The following is a 15,805-nucleotide window of genomic DNA, read 5'->3' on the forward strand; positions in this document are numbered from 1 at the left end:
TCAACATTTCTGGAATAACGTGAAAAATTGCGTTTTTTAAGTTTTTTAAATTTACTTTTGTGTTTTATTACTTTGTGACCCCTATTTATTTCCTGCCAGTGTTTTTCATCTTTTTGTATAATTTTTCCTGTTTTCTTAAATGGATTAACAAGTTTCGGCTTACGTTTCATATCTTTTTCAACTTTTGCATAATTTAAATCTACTTCATATTCTTCCCGGTTTCATTAATTTTATCAATTTTTGATTCTTTTATTTTTTGGACATTTTTATTAGGTTTCATACCGAAAATAAATATTTCAGCAGGGGTTCTACCTGTAGTGTCATGTGTTATTTCATGATTATAAACATATGTAGCTTTTTCGATATTCATGAGTATGTCTTCAGCATCATTAAGTGTATTTATGATTCGTAATTTTTCATTAATTGTTTTGTGAACTCTTTCTATATCAGCTATACCATTCTTGCTACTAGTAATTTCGATCTCAATATTTTCTTTTTCTAACCAATTTTGTAATGATTTGCATACTAATCCGGGATCTTGGTCCATTTTAATTATTTTTGGTTTACCTAACATATTGAATATTTTAAGTAATGCTTTTTTACTTTCGATCCAATCTGTGGTATGAGTTTCTATAATTAAAACAAATTTTGAATAGATATCAATACAAGTTAAAAATTTTCTTTGATCAATAAAATAATAGTCAATTACATATTTTTCACGGATATTTTTACTTTCAGGTGTTTTTTCAAATGTTAATGCTACTTTTCTATGTTCTGCCTTGCATAAATTACAAATATCGCATTTATTAATTATATTTTGGATTAATTTTTGTGCATCTGGAAAATAGTATTTAGCTTTAAAATCGTCATATGTTTTTTTAATACCTTGATGAATAGTTTTCTCATGAATATTAATTACTTTCTCGTGAAAATCTGCGTAGGTAGATATATTAGGAAGTATTACTGATGTTTTCATTAATTTTGTTTCCAAATTTGGTTTAATTAATTCCATGAAAGCCCTTTGAAATATTGCGAAATCCTCGTCATTATTTATGTACATTACAAAACTGTGTCCACATACAAATTTAAGAACAATGTGTTTTGCTGTACGTTCCGTCATGTTACTATATTTTATTGTATTAATTGTGTTATTAAAATACCGGACTAATTCATTACTATCTTCATTTCCCTTTTCAAATATTAATTGGTGACTGAAAACATTAATTGGACGCTCTGTAATCTGAATACAATTGCCATTATCTTCTTGGGCGCTATGTATAGTAGCTCCTGTGCTTTGTAAATCATCTTCGTTTTGAAATGTTTCTTCTAGTTGTTCATTATTTGATTCTTTTTTAGGTAGCCTAGATAAGGCGTCTGCTACATAATTTTCCTTTCCTTTAATGTAATTCATTCCACAATCATATTGACTAAGATATATTTTCCATTTTTGCAATTTCATATTAGGTTCTTTAATATTGTGTAACCAAACTAGTGGTTTATGATCGGATGTAATTTTAAATTTTCTTCCAAATAGATAGGGTCGGAAGTACTTAGTTGCCCAGACTACGGCTAATAACTCTTTTTCGATAGTTGATTAATTTATTTCATGATCATTTAATGTTCTACTTGCGTAGCAAACTGGTCTACCTTCTTGAGCTAGGACAGCTCCTAAAGCATAATTACTAGCATCAGCAGTTAATTCAAATGTTTGTTCAAAATCTGGATATCTAAGGATTGGATCATTTGTAATTAGTGTTTTTAATTTTTCAAATGCTTCAACGTAATTATTATCTTTGACATTTATTTTTGAACCCTTCTTAAGGCACTGGGTCATTGGTTTAGCAATTTTTGCAAATTCTCTAACAAACTTTCGGTAAAATCCACAAAGACCAATAAATGATTTAATTTGTTTAGGAGTACTTGGAATTTTAAAATCGTGAATAGCTTGAATTTTATTTGGGTTTGTTTTAATTCCTTCAGTAGTAATTATATGGCCTAAAAATTCTGTTTCTCTTTTCATGAATTCATATTTATCATATATTCATCATTTAACCCATATTGGGGATGGGGAATTTATCATCAATAGCTATCTCGTTAAGCCCTCTGTAATCAATAGCCACACGAAATTTTGGAATGCCCGATGCATCCACTTTCTTGGGTACTATTACTATAGGACTACAATAAGGAGATTTAGATTTGCGGACAATACCTTGTTTAATCATATCTGCTATTTGGTTTTCTACTTCATTGTCATAAATATAGGGATAAGTATATGTTCTTCTATAAATGGTATCTTCATGTTTAGTTTTTATTTTATGTTTGATTTCATTTGTGAAGGTCAAATTATCACCCTCATGATACTGAATATCAAAAAATTTGGACATTAGAGAATGTAGTGCCGATTTTTCCTCACTGTTGAGATCATCATCTCGAGTTTTTAATTCCGTTTCCAATGCGTAAATGTGTTCTTCATCCTCTAACATGTTTGTATAATTTTTGTTATGTTCCTTTATTATATTGATCATTGGAAACTCGTAATTATTTAGTTTAACAGTATTCTTTCCAAAATCTATTTGGGCTGATGTAAGGTTTAAAATATTACGTCCTAAAAGAAAATCGTAATGATTGAAAAATTCTTTGACAAAAAATTTTTGTTTAGATTTAAATAATTTTGGAATTATAAATTCAATGGATTTATTCAAAGTGACTGATGAACCTACTTTTTGAACTTTTATATTATTCTCTTTAATTGGATATTTTAAAAAATTTTCATTTATTAAACTTATACTGGAACCTTTGTCAATAAGGCAAATGCATGGTCTATTATCAATTTTTATTTTTACTGCTGTTGTGTTTCTTCCGAGGCTTGTGTCTGAAAATTTTCAACTATTTCCATTGGTTCTGGTCTATTCTGTTGGTCTGATAGTTTTTGAGGAACATTAACAGACCGATTATAATTTGGAAAGTTTTGACCTGCAGGATTTTGAGAGTATCTATAATTATTATTATAGTTTGAATTAAAATTTCTATTTGAATCAAAAGTATTTTGTCTTTGTTGATAATTATATGTCCCTCCATGTAAATCCATGATCATGAGATGTGGGGGTTTTGATGAGTTGAATTCACTGATGAGTAAGGTTCTTAATTCATTCCAGTCCTGGGATGAATTCCTAAGAAGAATTGTACGTGCAGGTCCAACGATGAGGTTTAGGATAGCTCCTTGAATGATTTCATTCTGAGTAGACGATGTTGTTTTGCATTGGGTAATCAAGTTATCAACACTTTTTATAAATAGTGCTAAATACATTGTATCACCATTAAATTTGTCAATTTGCTTTAGTTGCATGAAGAAATGATTCATATTGCTGTCAGACAGGATGTGCCATGTGCCTTGCTGCAGCTGATGTGGATGCTTGTTCAGATTGCATTTTAAAGTTTATTTATTTAATTTGGTATATATATGTTTTTATTTTTTAAATTGTCTTGATTATGTTCATAATTTTATTTTATTTGTTTATTTCAAATAGACATTAGAAATCCTCATTCGTGATTTGACTAATGCTGACTTCCCTGGTATTAAAATTTTTTTTTTATGTAATGTTCGTTGCACTTCACACTAGAAATCCTCATTCGTGATTTCACTAATGTTTAGAAATGTTTATAGATTCGTTTTGCGGATACAATAAATTCGCGATGTATTTAGTTCGATACTTAAAACACGCGAGGATAATTGTATCCTACCGACTGCGCCAATTATATGTTTTAATTCCCGATTTAAAATAAAAAAAATAAAAATTATGATTTTTATTTTATAAATTTGATTATTAAATTCAAGAATGAGTTATAAAGATATCCTATTGGATTGATCGTTGATTATAAACTGATTTTACAAATTCAATTTTCTTATAACTATAGCTTTTATCGGTGACAGCGACGCTGGCAGCATAGATGAGCTTTGGTTGAATAGTTTTGATTGGTCAGAGTTTTATGCCGACATGTAGGTTCCCAGGATGGGCACTTGTTTATGAATTTGGAGCAAAAGGGGTTTAATGTTTACGTCTACTGTCGTCGATAAAGGCGTGTGAATGGTTTATGTCTATGTTTATGTCTGGATGCCAATGATAATGCTATTTGAAAGGGTTTGTGTCTAGCCTATTTGAATTATTCCCACAGTAGGCTCTGGAATGTTGTTTAAATATGATTTGATAGGTATGGCAGGGTATACTGGTTTTATGGAGGATTCGTTATCTAGGGTATTTTCAGATACATTAAGTGTATCTGTGGACCGCTGCCGAGCTTTTGTAGGTAGCGCAGCCACGAGCAATAGAATATTAATACACTCTGGATTTTACTTTTAAAGAATAAAGAACGACATGGCTAAAAACCCAAAACATAATATCTATATAAAGATTATATTTTGTACTTAAAGTTTACACTACATAGGTGTGCAAATGTGGAGTGATAAGTTTTTCAAAAAGCTTTGGAATTGCTGACAATTTAGAGATGCCTCTATAATTAGCAGCGTCGGATTTTTTCCCTTTTTTATGGAGCGGAATAATGAATGATTCCTTCCACATAAGGGGAAAGATCGAAGTTTCCAGCGATAGATTAATGAGTTTAACAAGAGGCTTGCACAATGCCTCGGCGCAGTATTGAATAGGTGAATATGTAGTTTGAAAAAACTGTGCAAAGAGATCGGCCATTGCCTGATCAGTGTTCGCATAAGAGGTTTCAAACGTAAGCAGTGGGGGAAAAGATACATGTTTTCGCTTAGTGCTTACAAAGTTATAAAACTGCTTCGGATCCTGAGTAAACTGAATCCGGCAGCGGCGAATATAACTCCTATAACATTCTGCGTTATGCACGGTGAAATTGGACCGCGCTACTAAGTATCTTGAATAACTAACTGTACAGCCAGATAATCTATGCTTGTATACCAAGGCGGATTCGTTGAAGCGGACGGATAGTTCCAAGTGTAATAAAATTTTTGTAATGCGATGTTTATATCCTCGCATGCTAGTAAATCAGACCAATCAAATTCCAAAATTAACTTATTTAATTTCATTAAGTCAGCCTTACGAAAGAAACGAACTTTCTGAGATTTAGCTGTAGACTTAAGGTCAATAAAGTAATTTTTTTCGATTGAAACCTCAAGAGTGGGATGATATGGATCCTCAGGGTTAGAAAGGGGCAAAGTTCTGGAAAGAGTAATTCCATCAAGATCAGAAACGAAACAGAAGTCCAACAGCCGACTTAAAGAATTTCTAACGTGATTAACTTGCCCGAGTGACATGTCAAACATGCCCACAGGAAAGTCGTGGTGGGAGTTAAGCTGTAAAGACGGTGAATTTTCAACATTTAACCATATAAGTTCTGGGATATTAAAGTCACCCAGAGCTATCAGCTGGTCACCATCAGACAGACGATCGAAAACCAAACGAATAGCGGACATATGTTGCCAGTATGTTGGCGGTTCGGACGAAGGTGTTATGTACGAAAAGCTAACATAGAAAGATTGATCGGTCAAAGTGATTTTGATGCAAAGAAATTCAATGTCACCAAACTCTAGTGATTTTACCTCTTCAGAAGCGAATTTGGAATCTACAGAAATTAGCACTCCTCCACCCCTTCGCAAAGTTCTATCACATTTAAAAGTGGTGTACCTACTAGGAAAAACTTCGGAGCTTAAGATCTCCGGCTTTAACCAAGTTTCTGTAAATACAATAATGTGAGATGCAAAGAAAGAACTATCAGAATACAGTTTGGGAAGTTTACTACGTAACCCTCTTGTATTCTGATAGGTAAGTGTTAGAGAAGACATTAGTTTTTTAAAACAGAGGAAGATGAGGTGGAAGGTTGATCAGTGGCCTTAACATGTGAGAGTTTTACACCCACAGGTTTGGTTATCTTTTTTTACACCGTACTTGGCTGATGTTCTTCGACGAAAATGTTCTCTGGCCAAAAGCTGGTGGAATAGATCGTCTTGAACATCAGCAAGGGCACACGTATTTTGAAAGATGACGTGTGCCTGGTGTAAGAATATTTAAATTTTGTAATACCACCTTTATGTCGGCTTTTGCTTTGGCTTTGATGAAAGCCGAGATATCAATCTCCGAGGTATCAGGGGCAAGCCGGGAAACAAAAATGTGTTTCGATGGTGGGATCACCTGGAAGGGTTTTGGTGCCGCCGTAACTAATACTGCGGCACAAAAACAAACGTGAGAAGACCTTATTCCTTGTCTGTTAAATTGAGTTCTATCTAAGCTATTGAACTTCCTATTTCTCCATTTTTCCACTTGCCTGCTCGTCCCAAAGGAAAATCAATACAAAATTCATTAAATTTGATTTCGAAGGTAAATAATTTTAGAGCACCTTATACATAATTTGTGCCGAGCAAGATAAAGTGCTTTTTCCCCAATCGCTGACCCAAACGGATTGTCTGCCCCAAAAATGTAATCTTATATAAATCCTTTTTATACCAGTAGCCCGTTTCCATGCCAACCGAAAACAGCATCAGAGTAACCTTAGGATTTATGTTACTAATATTTTATCTGTCTTAGAAGGCCGTTCCTTTTAGAAAGTCTGTAGACCACTTTGAAAATATTTTTAGAGCTCAGTCTGCCTCTGGCCGGCAACGTGTGAACATATATTTTTATGGCAGGCCTAGGATCTATGGCAGGCCAGAGGTTTTGGCGTCGCGTCTCCTTTAACTCCAGGTCTTACGCTGTGCATACGCTTCAACGCCTTGATCAGGATTCTAATGACTCTCCCGGGGTGTCCCTGCTTGGTTTCACTGTTGGGCTTGAGTTCCCGAGCTGGCTATCCCTTTCTTCATAGGTTCACACCTGGACTTATTGATCAGGAACCGACAAGGCGTACGACAGGCCGATCCGTCGCTATCGCCAGGATACCTGTCGTGTCCGGGAATAACCTAACCCGACTCGATTTACCCTTGGGCTTCGGTTCCGCCGTGGATCCTTGATCCTATTCCCACTTGCTCCTGACTTCTATTGCTTGATTGACTCGAGTACCGCCGCTGGACTTACACAGGGGGTCCTTTGGCTACTGACTCGCAGATCCTTCGCACTCGCTCTAAATACCGCACTTGAGACTGGAATTCCTGGATTCCTCAAAGGAAACTTTGCCGCTTGAATGTCAGACTTACCCACGGGGGTCTACTACTCAACCCATCCAGCTTCCCTAGAAGACTCGGTCCCGATTTGCTCCAGGGGCTCTCCTTATAAAGTGCCAGAAGCGCACGTAAATCCTTGCAAATCTACTTCCTGCCGTTAATCTTCCGCTCATTTACTTTCTCCGTTAGCTTTCTCCAATTCCCGCCGCATTTCTATCGGCGGGCTTTCTTTACTTGCCCCCCCGTATTGTTATGGTGCAGGTCAATCCACCAGATATCCCCGCGCACCCTTCATTCCCCGCCATCCCCGCTTTCTCCTATCATCTTCGAGCGCGGCCGCGGAGGCCCGCCCGGGCCCGTTACGTTTCACGGTGATTCCTCCTCCTCCTTCTTTGGTGCGCGACGCCGTGCTGGTTCCTCTTTCCCCCGCATGCCGTCCGTGCTCGACGCATTTCTCCCTCTCCGTTTTTTCTAAACACAGCAGCGCTGGCCCATCCGACGCTGCCGTGCTGACTTGCTTGTTCCCCCCCCCGTTGCTGCCCCTCTTGCCACCTGTCTTAGCGTGTGGGACATCTAATCTCCTCACACTTCCCCCCTTCTTCGGGAACGACAGAACCTTCATGGTTCCAGCTTCATGTTTGTTGTTTTTTTGTTTTTGTTTGTTTTTTTCGTGCGCGTGGATAATTTTTGTTGATACCCTTATCCACCTCCCCCCTTCTTCGGGTGATGTTAGGTTCGTTCCCCTTCCATTTCCCTTTTGTGCTGTTGTATGTGCAGTTTTTCCTTCCGATGTATATTTTCTCCTTCATCTTTTTCCATATCAGTGTGTATACTTTTTAAATATATATTTTTCTCTTTAATATTTTTTCACTAGTATCTTTTCAATTTTTTTTTTTATATTTTTTTTTCATGGATATTTTTCATATTTTCATTTTTCTAATATATATATATTTTTTTTTTATATATTTTTTCCATGCATATTTTTTATATTTTCATTTTTCTAATATATATTTATTTTTTTTAAATATTTTTTTTTTCTTTTTTAAATATTTTTCTATTTTTTTGATATTTTTTTCCTTTTTAATATATTTTTTTTATACATTTTTTATACCCTTGCAGAGGGTATTATAATTTTGGGCAAAAGTGTGCAACGCAGTGAAGGAGACATCTCCGACCCTATATTCTTGATCAGGATCACCTCCTGAGTCGATATAAGCATGTCCGTCTGTCCGTCTGACCGTCTGTACGTCAGTCTGTTTCTACGGAAACTAGTCTCTCAGTTTTAGAGCTATCGAATTGAAACTTTGCACACATCCTTCTTTCCTTTGCAGGCAGTATATAAGTCGGAACGGCCGGGATCGGTCGACTATATCCTATAGCTGCCATATAACTGATTGATCGGAAATGCTATAACTTCGTTGTTTTTTAAGTTAGAAGGATGGGAGTTTCAATGGGGGTTCCTCTTTGGGCATAATAATTCGATATGCCAAATTTCATAAGGATCGGTGAACTATATACGATCCACTATATATCTAATAATATAAGATGCGTGGCGCCACCTAGCGGACTGCGACTCAACTGCAATGGTATATAATCTTCGGCTCCGCCCGGATAGCTTTCCTTTCTTGTTTTTGTTCTTTTTTTTTCCAGTGTTCCTTTTTTTTTGTTTACCTCCCAAGTTTAAGGAAACTTGCCTCTCCAACCTCGGCCTATCCGTCGGGGCCGGCCACACCCATGGACCTCGCGCCCATGGCTCCTGCTCCTCCTCCTTCCCTTCTGCTCCTGCGGGTGCGGGGTGGGTGGCCGCACCGGCTGCCACTTCCGGCTTGGCCACTCCCGTGGCCCCGCCTCCTTCCTGGCCCACCGGCCCCGCCGGGTGGCCCTGCTCCGCTGGCATCTGCGGCGCGCCGCTCTTCGGAGCATTGCGGCACGCCCTGGAGCTGCCTCCACCTTCCATCGACGGACCTCTTCTTTGGTCGTTTCCTCGGCCAACCTTCCTCTGGCCCTTGCCAGCGCCAGTGTTGGGTCCGCCTCCCTTCTCTCCTGTCTCCTCCTCCGTCTCCTTTGCCTCGACAGCAGCTCCAAGCTGCGCCGGTGGTCCTCCTCCTCCGCCTGCTGAGGTGGCCTTTTTATACGCCTGCTGAATGGAATAGTTCCGTTCTTACGGTTCTTTTGTCCTCTTTCCTGCTCCCGTTGTAGGTCTCTTCCTTTCTCCGTTTGTTTGGCTTTCGGCCTTTTCTTTCCCCCCTTTTTTTTGTGTGTTGACATTATTGGTGTGTTGCACATTCTTCTTTTTCTTCTGCCCTACGCCTGCGGTGCCGATTCCTCCACCTGGGCTTTTAGCTCACTTACGTGCGCTCTCTTCTCTTTCTTCGTGCTCCCGGGACGTAGCATGGCGATCACCGGCGAAATGAAATTCGTCACTATGTATGGCCCGTCGTATCTCGGCACTAGTTTTGCCGCAAAACCTTCGGCCTCTTTGGACAAATGGTGCTCCTTTGCCCACACCATGTCGCCGATCTTCAGGCTCCACTCCCGCCTCCTCAGATTGTAGTGCCGAGCTTGCTCCTGCGCCGCGCGCTCCATGGTTCTCCGCACCAGCTCGAACACTTCCTGTAATTTTGTCGCATTTTCTGAGGCGGTGGCTTGTGGTTCTCCTGTCCCCAATGCCCCTTTGTCGAATATCGTTTTCGGCATTCTTGGCTCTCTGCCTTGGGTTACAAAGCATGGTGAATATCCCGTGGAATCTAACACGCTCGAATTCACCGCCAGCATTAATTCTGGTCCTTAACTGCAAACTGGGCGATCATCGTCTTCACCGTCCTGTTTGCCCTTTCCGTAGGGTTTTCCTGCGGCGTGTATGGTGCTGTACACTGATGGCAAACTCCGAGCTCCTCGAGAAATTTCTTGAAGCTCCTACTGGTGAACTGGACACCATTGTCAGTCACCATCACCTTTGGCACCCCGTATCCATTTGGCACCAATAGCATTGTGTTTCCATGCTTGGACCTCGGCAACGGTCCCACGAAGTCCGCACAAACCGTCGCCCTCGGCTCCTCTGGGACCTGTGTCAGCATTTTCCCTGCGGCCTGCATCTGACTCGGCTTATATCGCATGCATGTCACGCATTTCCTGCCATAGTTCTTTACATCCCTTTGCATCCCTGGCCAGAAGTACCGTGCTGCTACTTTCGCAATCGTTTCCTTTCCGCCTAGATGTCCCGCTGAGGGTGCGTCCTTCAGCACCTCTTGCCTCATGTCCATCGGCACACATAGTTTCCACGATGCCACTTCCTCGCTTCCGGCTCTGTGTGGAACATGTCGGTAAATCAGGCCTGCCTCTTCAACATATTCCGAATATTTCTTTCGGTTTTCCTTTATCTTCTTCTTCAGTGAGCCTATCCAAATGCATTCTGTGTCTTCGATTGCTGTGGCACTCCTCAGCTTCTCCACTATCGGCTGCCGGGAAAGTGCATCCGCGACTACGTTCAGCTTGCCTTTTCCCATCTCGCGATCCTTCCAAGTGGGCTTTCTATAACCATTTCAGCGCCAGGTGATCCGTGAACACGTCGAACTGGTACCCCTCCAGGTACGGTCTCATCTGCCGAATGGCCCATATTATTGCCAGGCACTCTTTCTCCGTTGCCGAGTAATTCTTCTCCGCGCCTATTAACGTACGGCTGGCGTAAGCGACCACTCATCCGTATCCTGCGTCAGTACTGCACCCACGCCGTAGTCGCTGGCATCTGTTTGCAGCACAAACATCTTCGTGAAAGTCTGCTAAACGCGAATTTAACTTCTCAAACGCCTCTTGGGGTCTTGCCATCCACTCCCACTTTGTTCCCTTTCGTAGGAGATCGTTCAACGGCCTTGCGATATCATCGAAATCAGGGACGAATCGCCGGTACCACGACGCCATCCCGATAAATTGCCATACCCCTTTCACGTTTGTCGGGGGTTCCAATTCCGTAATCGCTGCGACTTTTCCCGGTTCCATACCAATCCCTTCACTTGTTATCCAGTACCCAGGTACAACAGCTCTTCCCTGAAGAAATGGCACTTATCTGAGTTTATTCTTAAGTTTGCCGCCTTCAGTCTTCGGAACACTTCATTCAAATTTGCCATATGCTCCTCCTTCCTGCGTCCGATCACGATAATGTCATCTTGATACGCAAATGCGTGCGGAGCCATGTCCGGGCCTATGACCTGGTCTAAAGCCCTTTGAAATGTTGCCGAGGCCGAGTGTAATCGGAATGGCATCACCTTCCACTGGTACAGACCTTTCCCTGGTACCGTAAAGACCGTATACTTCCTGCTCTCTTCCTCCAGTGGGATTTGCCAATAGCCATCCTTCAGGTCGAGGCTGCTGAAAAATTTTGCCTCCACTCAATTGCTCCAATATGAAGTTTATCCTTGGCATAGGGTACGCAGCTTTTACTGATTTTGCGTTGATCTGCCGAAAGTCCACGCACATCCTCCACTGACCCGTCTTTTTCCTTACCATGACAATGGGTGAGCTGAAGGCGCTATTGGACAGCTCGATACATCCCTTCTCCAGCAGCTCTTCCACTTTTCCATTGATTTCCCCTTGTACTTTGGGTTTTTTGGGTAATATCTTTGTTTTATTGGGATGTCGTCCTTCATCGTGATTTTATGCTGGGTTATGTTTGATCATCCATTCTGGTTTGTGAACGCAGCTCTTCTTCGATGAACTTTTTGTCCCGCTCGCTCTCCCATTCTTCCGAGGGTCCAGTTATGGCTATGGACAGCCTATCCTCCAAGCATCCGCTCCATCTTTCTCCTTTCGGGATCGTGACTTGGTGGCCTGCGCAGTTTATTGTTGTGCCGAATTCTTCGAGGAAATCCCATCCAAGCACCACGCTGTCTCCCATGCCTGGCAACACTAACATATTCAACTCCTTTGTCTTGTTGCCAAAGCTTACAGTTGGTAGGAGTACCATTTGAGTCTCGGTGTGGCTCCCGTTAGCCAACTTTCCTCGTCTCCTTGTTGCTTTCCGTTCTCCGGCGATTCCCGGGTTCTCTGCTAGCTCTTTTGAAATGAAGCTAGCCGTTGCCCCGGTGTCTATCATGGCCCTCACTTCTGCACCTCCGACCTTGATGACTGCCGCCAACTGCTGATCTTCTCCTGTTAATCCTCCAACTAATTCTGAGAGGCAGCACCTTGCGATCTCTGCCTTCCTCTCTACGGCTGAGACCGCTGCACGTTTCCCGCTCTTTGGCAGCACTCTGTGCTTCTCACCCCTATTGCGCCGCATATCCTGCAGAACAAAATTCTGGGGTACCAGCACCCACTGGCCCTATAGCCCATGCCTCCGCACCTGTTGCATGCCTGTGCTGGGTTTTCTATCTGTCCCTGTCTAGGCGTCGCTGCCCACTGCAAGTTCGGCTGCCTTTGGCTTTGGCTTGCTGCCCATCGTTGACTCGGCTGCTGTTGCCTTGCGCCTGTCCATTGCTGGCTCGGATGCTGTTGCAGTGGCATTTGGCGTTGCTCCTCCGGCTGCCATCTCTGCCCTTAACCCTGTCCTGGGGGCTCTGATGCTCCGGTGGCTTCTGGTGACGTTCTTCTTTTGGCCACCCTCTGTCTGCCGTGGCGGCTTGCCTGTTAAAAACCTCTTCTTCCAAGGCAAGCTCCTCGAATTCCTCTGCCAGACCCATCACCTCCTCGAGCGATGTGCATGCGTATGGCCTCATGAACATTTTCATGCGCGGCATGCAGTTCTCCACTAGCCTTTCAGTGACCTCCTTTGTGGACTTTCCTAAAGGCTTCATTAGCGTCTGAAGGTCCACCATCGCCTTTAAACGTCTCTCCTCGTTGCGGTTTCCGCTGCCGAACCTGGTCTGCCAGTTTTTCAAACTACCCTTTCTGGTCAGAGTTATTCTGGCATCGCCCGCGGGATTGTGTTTATATCCATCCCGTATGTTTTGGCAGACCATGCTACACGGTCCACGAACTCGAGAGGATCTCCTGTTCCGTCGAATCGGAACGACCACTCTCGGACTTGTTTCGCCACTTTCGCATAGTCCACCTGTACCGGGAGTGGCTTCCGCTCCTTGTGGCTCCATGCTCCTCATGCTCTTCATTTCTGGCACTGCCAGACTTTGAATGAGCTTTTCCTATTCGCTCACCGCTCTCTGCCTCGGCGTGGTCCTCTGCGCGAACTTCTCCTCGAATCCCCGCGCGACCACCATCACTTCATCGTCCTTTGTTTCATCGACCCACCTTGCCACCAGTGCCCTCATGATCTCCACGGTTCCATCCGCTGCGAGACCGAGCTCTCCGCACACTTCGCACAACTCCTCTTTGCGAAGCGCGTAAATCCAATTTTTCTTCCCCATCTTGAAGCTGTGTTACTCCTAGTCTCTAAAGCAATCACGTAGTTTGGACGCCAGGTGTAACGAACTGTTTTTGCTAATGTTTTGTTCGCAACAAATGTCGGGACTAGCTTACAGAGCTTGGGGGTACGTTCCACCGAATTTATAGATTCGACGTGATTGCCGAAGCCCAGAAATAACACGGTAAGCTTCGTTTAAAACAAATTCTCACCGGTGAATCTCACCGGTCGCTTGGCTCAGCCGACCGACCGCTCGTCCTCCCGTCGATCCCCGATCCCCGCTCCGGGTTGGTGCCAATATACACGCCCTCCCAAAGCTTGCGCCCGGCAGGTTGTGTGGTCTTGGGGCCTGGCGCCGAAACGGCTTACGGTTCCCTTCGTTTGGACTCACGGGCCCTGGGTTGCGGGCCTGTGTTGTTGCTGTCGTCTTCTTCTGCCGCTGCTCGCTCGTCGTCGCTGCTGCTCCCTCGTCGTCGCTGCTTCTGTTGCTGCTCTTCCGTTGCGGGTGCCGTGGACCTTTGGTATCTTTGGCTCACCGTGGATGCCCTTTCGCTGTGGCCGGCCCCTAATCCGTGTTAACAGACCGATCGGCTCACCTCCCAGGTATACGCCGGGCAGGATACGCTTTTTGCTGCTTAGCGGCCGGATCAGGGCACGAAGGGCCTACATACCCCGCAGGATCTATGGCAGGCCAGAGGTTTTGGAGTCGCGTCTCCTTTAACTCCAGGTCTTACGCTGTGCATACGCCCCACGCCTGGATCAGGATTCTAATGACTCTCCCGGGGTGTCCCTGCTTGGTTTGGTTGGGCTTGAGTTCCCGAGCTGGCTATCCCTCGCGTTACAGGATCACACCTGGACTTATTGATCAGGAACCGACAAGGCGTACGACAGGCCGATCCGTCGCTATCGCCAGGATACCTGTCGTGTCCGGGAATAACCTAACCCGACTCGATTTACCCTTGGGCTTCGGTTCCGCCGCGAATCCTTGATCCTATTCCCACTTGCTCCTGACTTCTATTGCTTGATTGACTCGCGTACCGCCGCTGGACTTACACAGGGGGTCCTTTGGCTACTGACTCGCAGATCCTTCGCACTCGCTCTAAATACCGCACTTGAGACTGTCGGACTTACCCACGGGGGGGTCCTTCAGCCTATACTCCTAATTCCTCCAAGGAAACTTTCCCGCTTGAATGTCAGACTTACCCACGGGGGTCTTCCATTCAACTCTTCCAGTTTCCCTAGAAGATTCGATCCCGATTTGCTCCAGGGGAGCCCTCCTTATATAGTGCCAGAGGCGCCCGTTAATCCCCGCAAATCTACTTCCTGCCGTTAATCCTTCGTCCTCCGTTTCTCTCCGTTAACTTTCTCCAATCCCGCCGTCTTTCTATCGGCGGGCTTGCTTTATTGCCCCTCCCCCGATTGCCCTGCTCGGGCCTCCGATCCATATTGTTTTTTTGCCGGTCATTGGTCTTCGTCCAGATACCCCGTGATCACCAACCCCCCCCTTGGTCATTCCAAATGCATTTCTGTGTTTTGTGCATTTTCTAAACACAGCTGCGCAGTCGCCGGCCGCTTCATTCCCCGCCGTCCCCGCTGTTTCCTATGACCTTCGAGAGCGGCCGCGGAGGCCCGGCCGGGACCGTTACGTTCCACGGTGATTCCTCTTTCTTCTTCTTTCGTGCGGCCATCCGGCTGCGTCATTGTCCAGGTACTTCTTCAAAGGTTGGATCCAGCTACTCAGGCCAAGTGGGAGGAAGGTCAAAATGCCTCGAACTCGAATCTCATCCCTACTTGGGAGTCGATGGCAGAGTTTTTGGAACAGCGTTGCAGGACTTTGGAGGCTATGGATGTGGCCTTGGCCGCTTACGCGCCGGGCACTCAGGTGGGAAGACATAGAGTCGCAAATAACAGTAGAGCATTCTTTATTATTACTAATTCACCTGCCTCTGCTTGTATATTATGCGGTGGGTAGTCCCATGTAGTTTCTGCATGCCCAAGATTTTTGTCATTGCCCCCTGACAGCCACCTTGGCGAGGCTAGGCGACTAGATCTATGTCGGAAATGTCTCCAAACTGATTACGTCCCGACTGGCTAGTCAGCTGCAGCTTCGCAGACGCAAATCGTACGTGGCAGTATCGGGCATTGGCGACACTGGCTTCGCGACAGACGGATTCTCTGTTGATGTGCTCCTACGATCCTAATGCTCTGATTATTCGACCCTCTTCAACGCTGTAATCGCCACCAACATCACTGACCATCAGCCTAGTTTTAGCTTGGATGTCTCCAGCTGAAATATTCTTTCAAACCTCACTTTGGCTGAT

Source organism: Drosophila ananassae, unplaced genomic scaffold (assembly GCF_017639315.1).
Source record: "Drosophila ananassae strain 14024-0371.13 unplaced genomic scaffold, ASM1763931v2 tig00000134, whole genome shotgun sequence".
Lineage (NCBI taxonomy): Eukaryota > Metazoa > Arthropoda > Insecta > Diptera > Drosophilidae > Drosophila > Drosophila ananassae.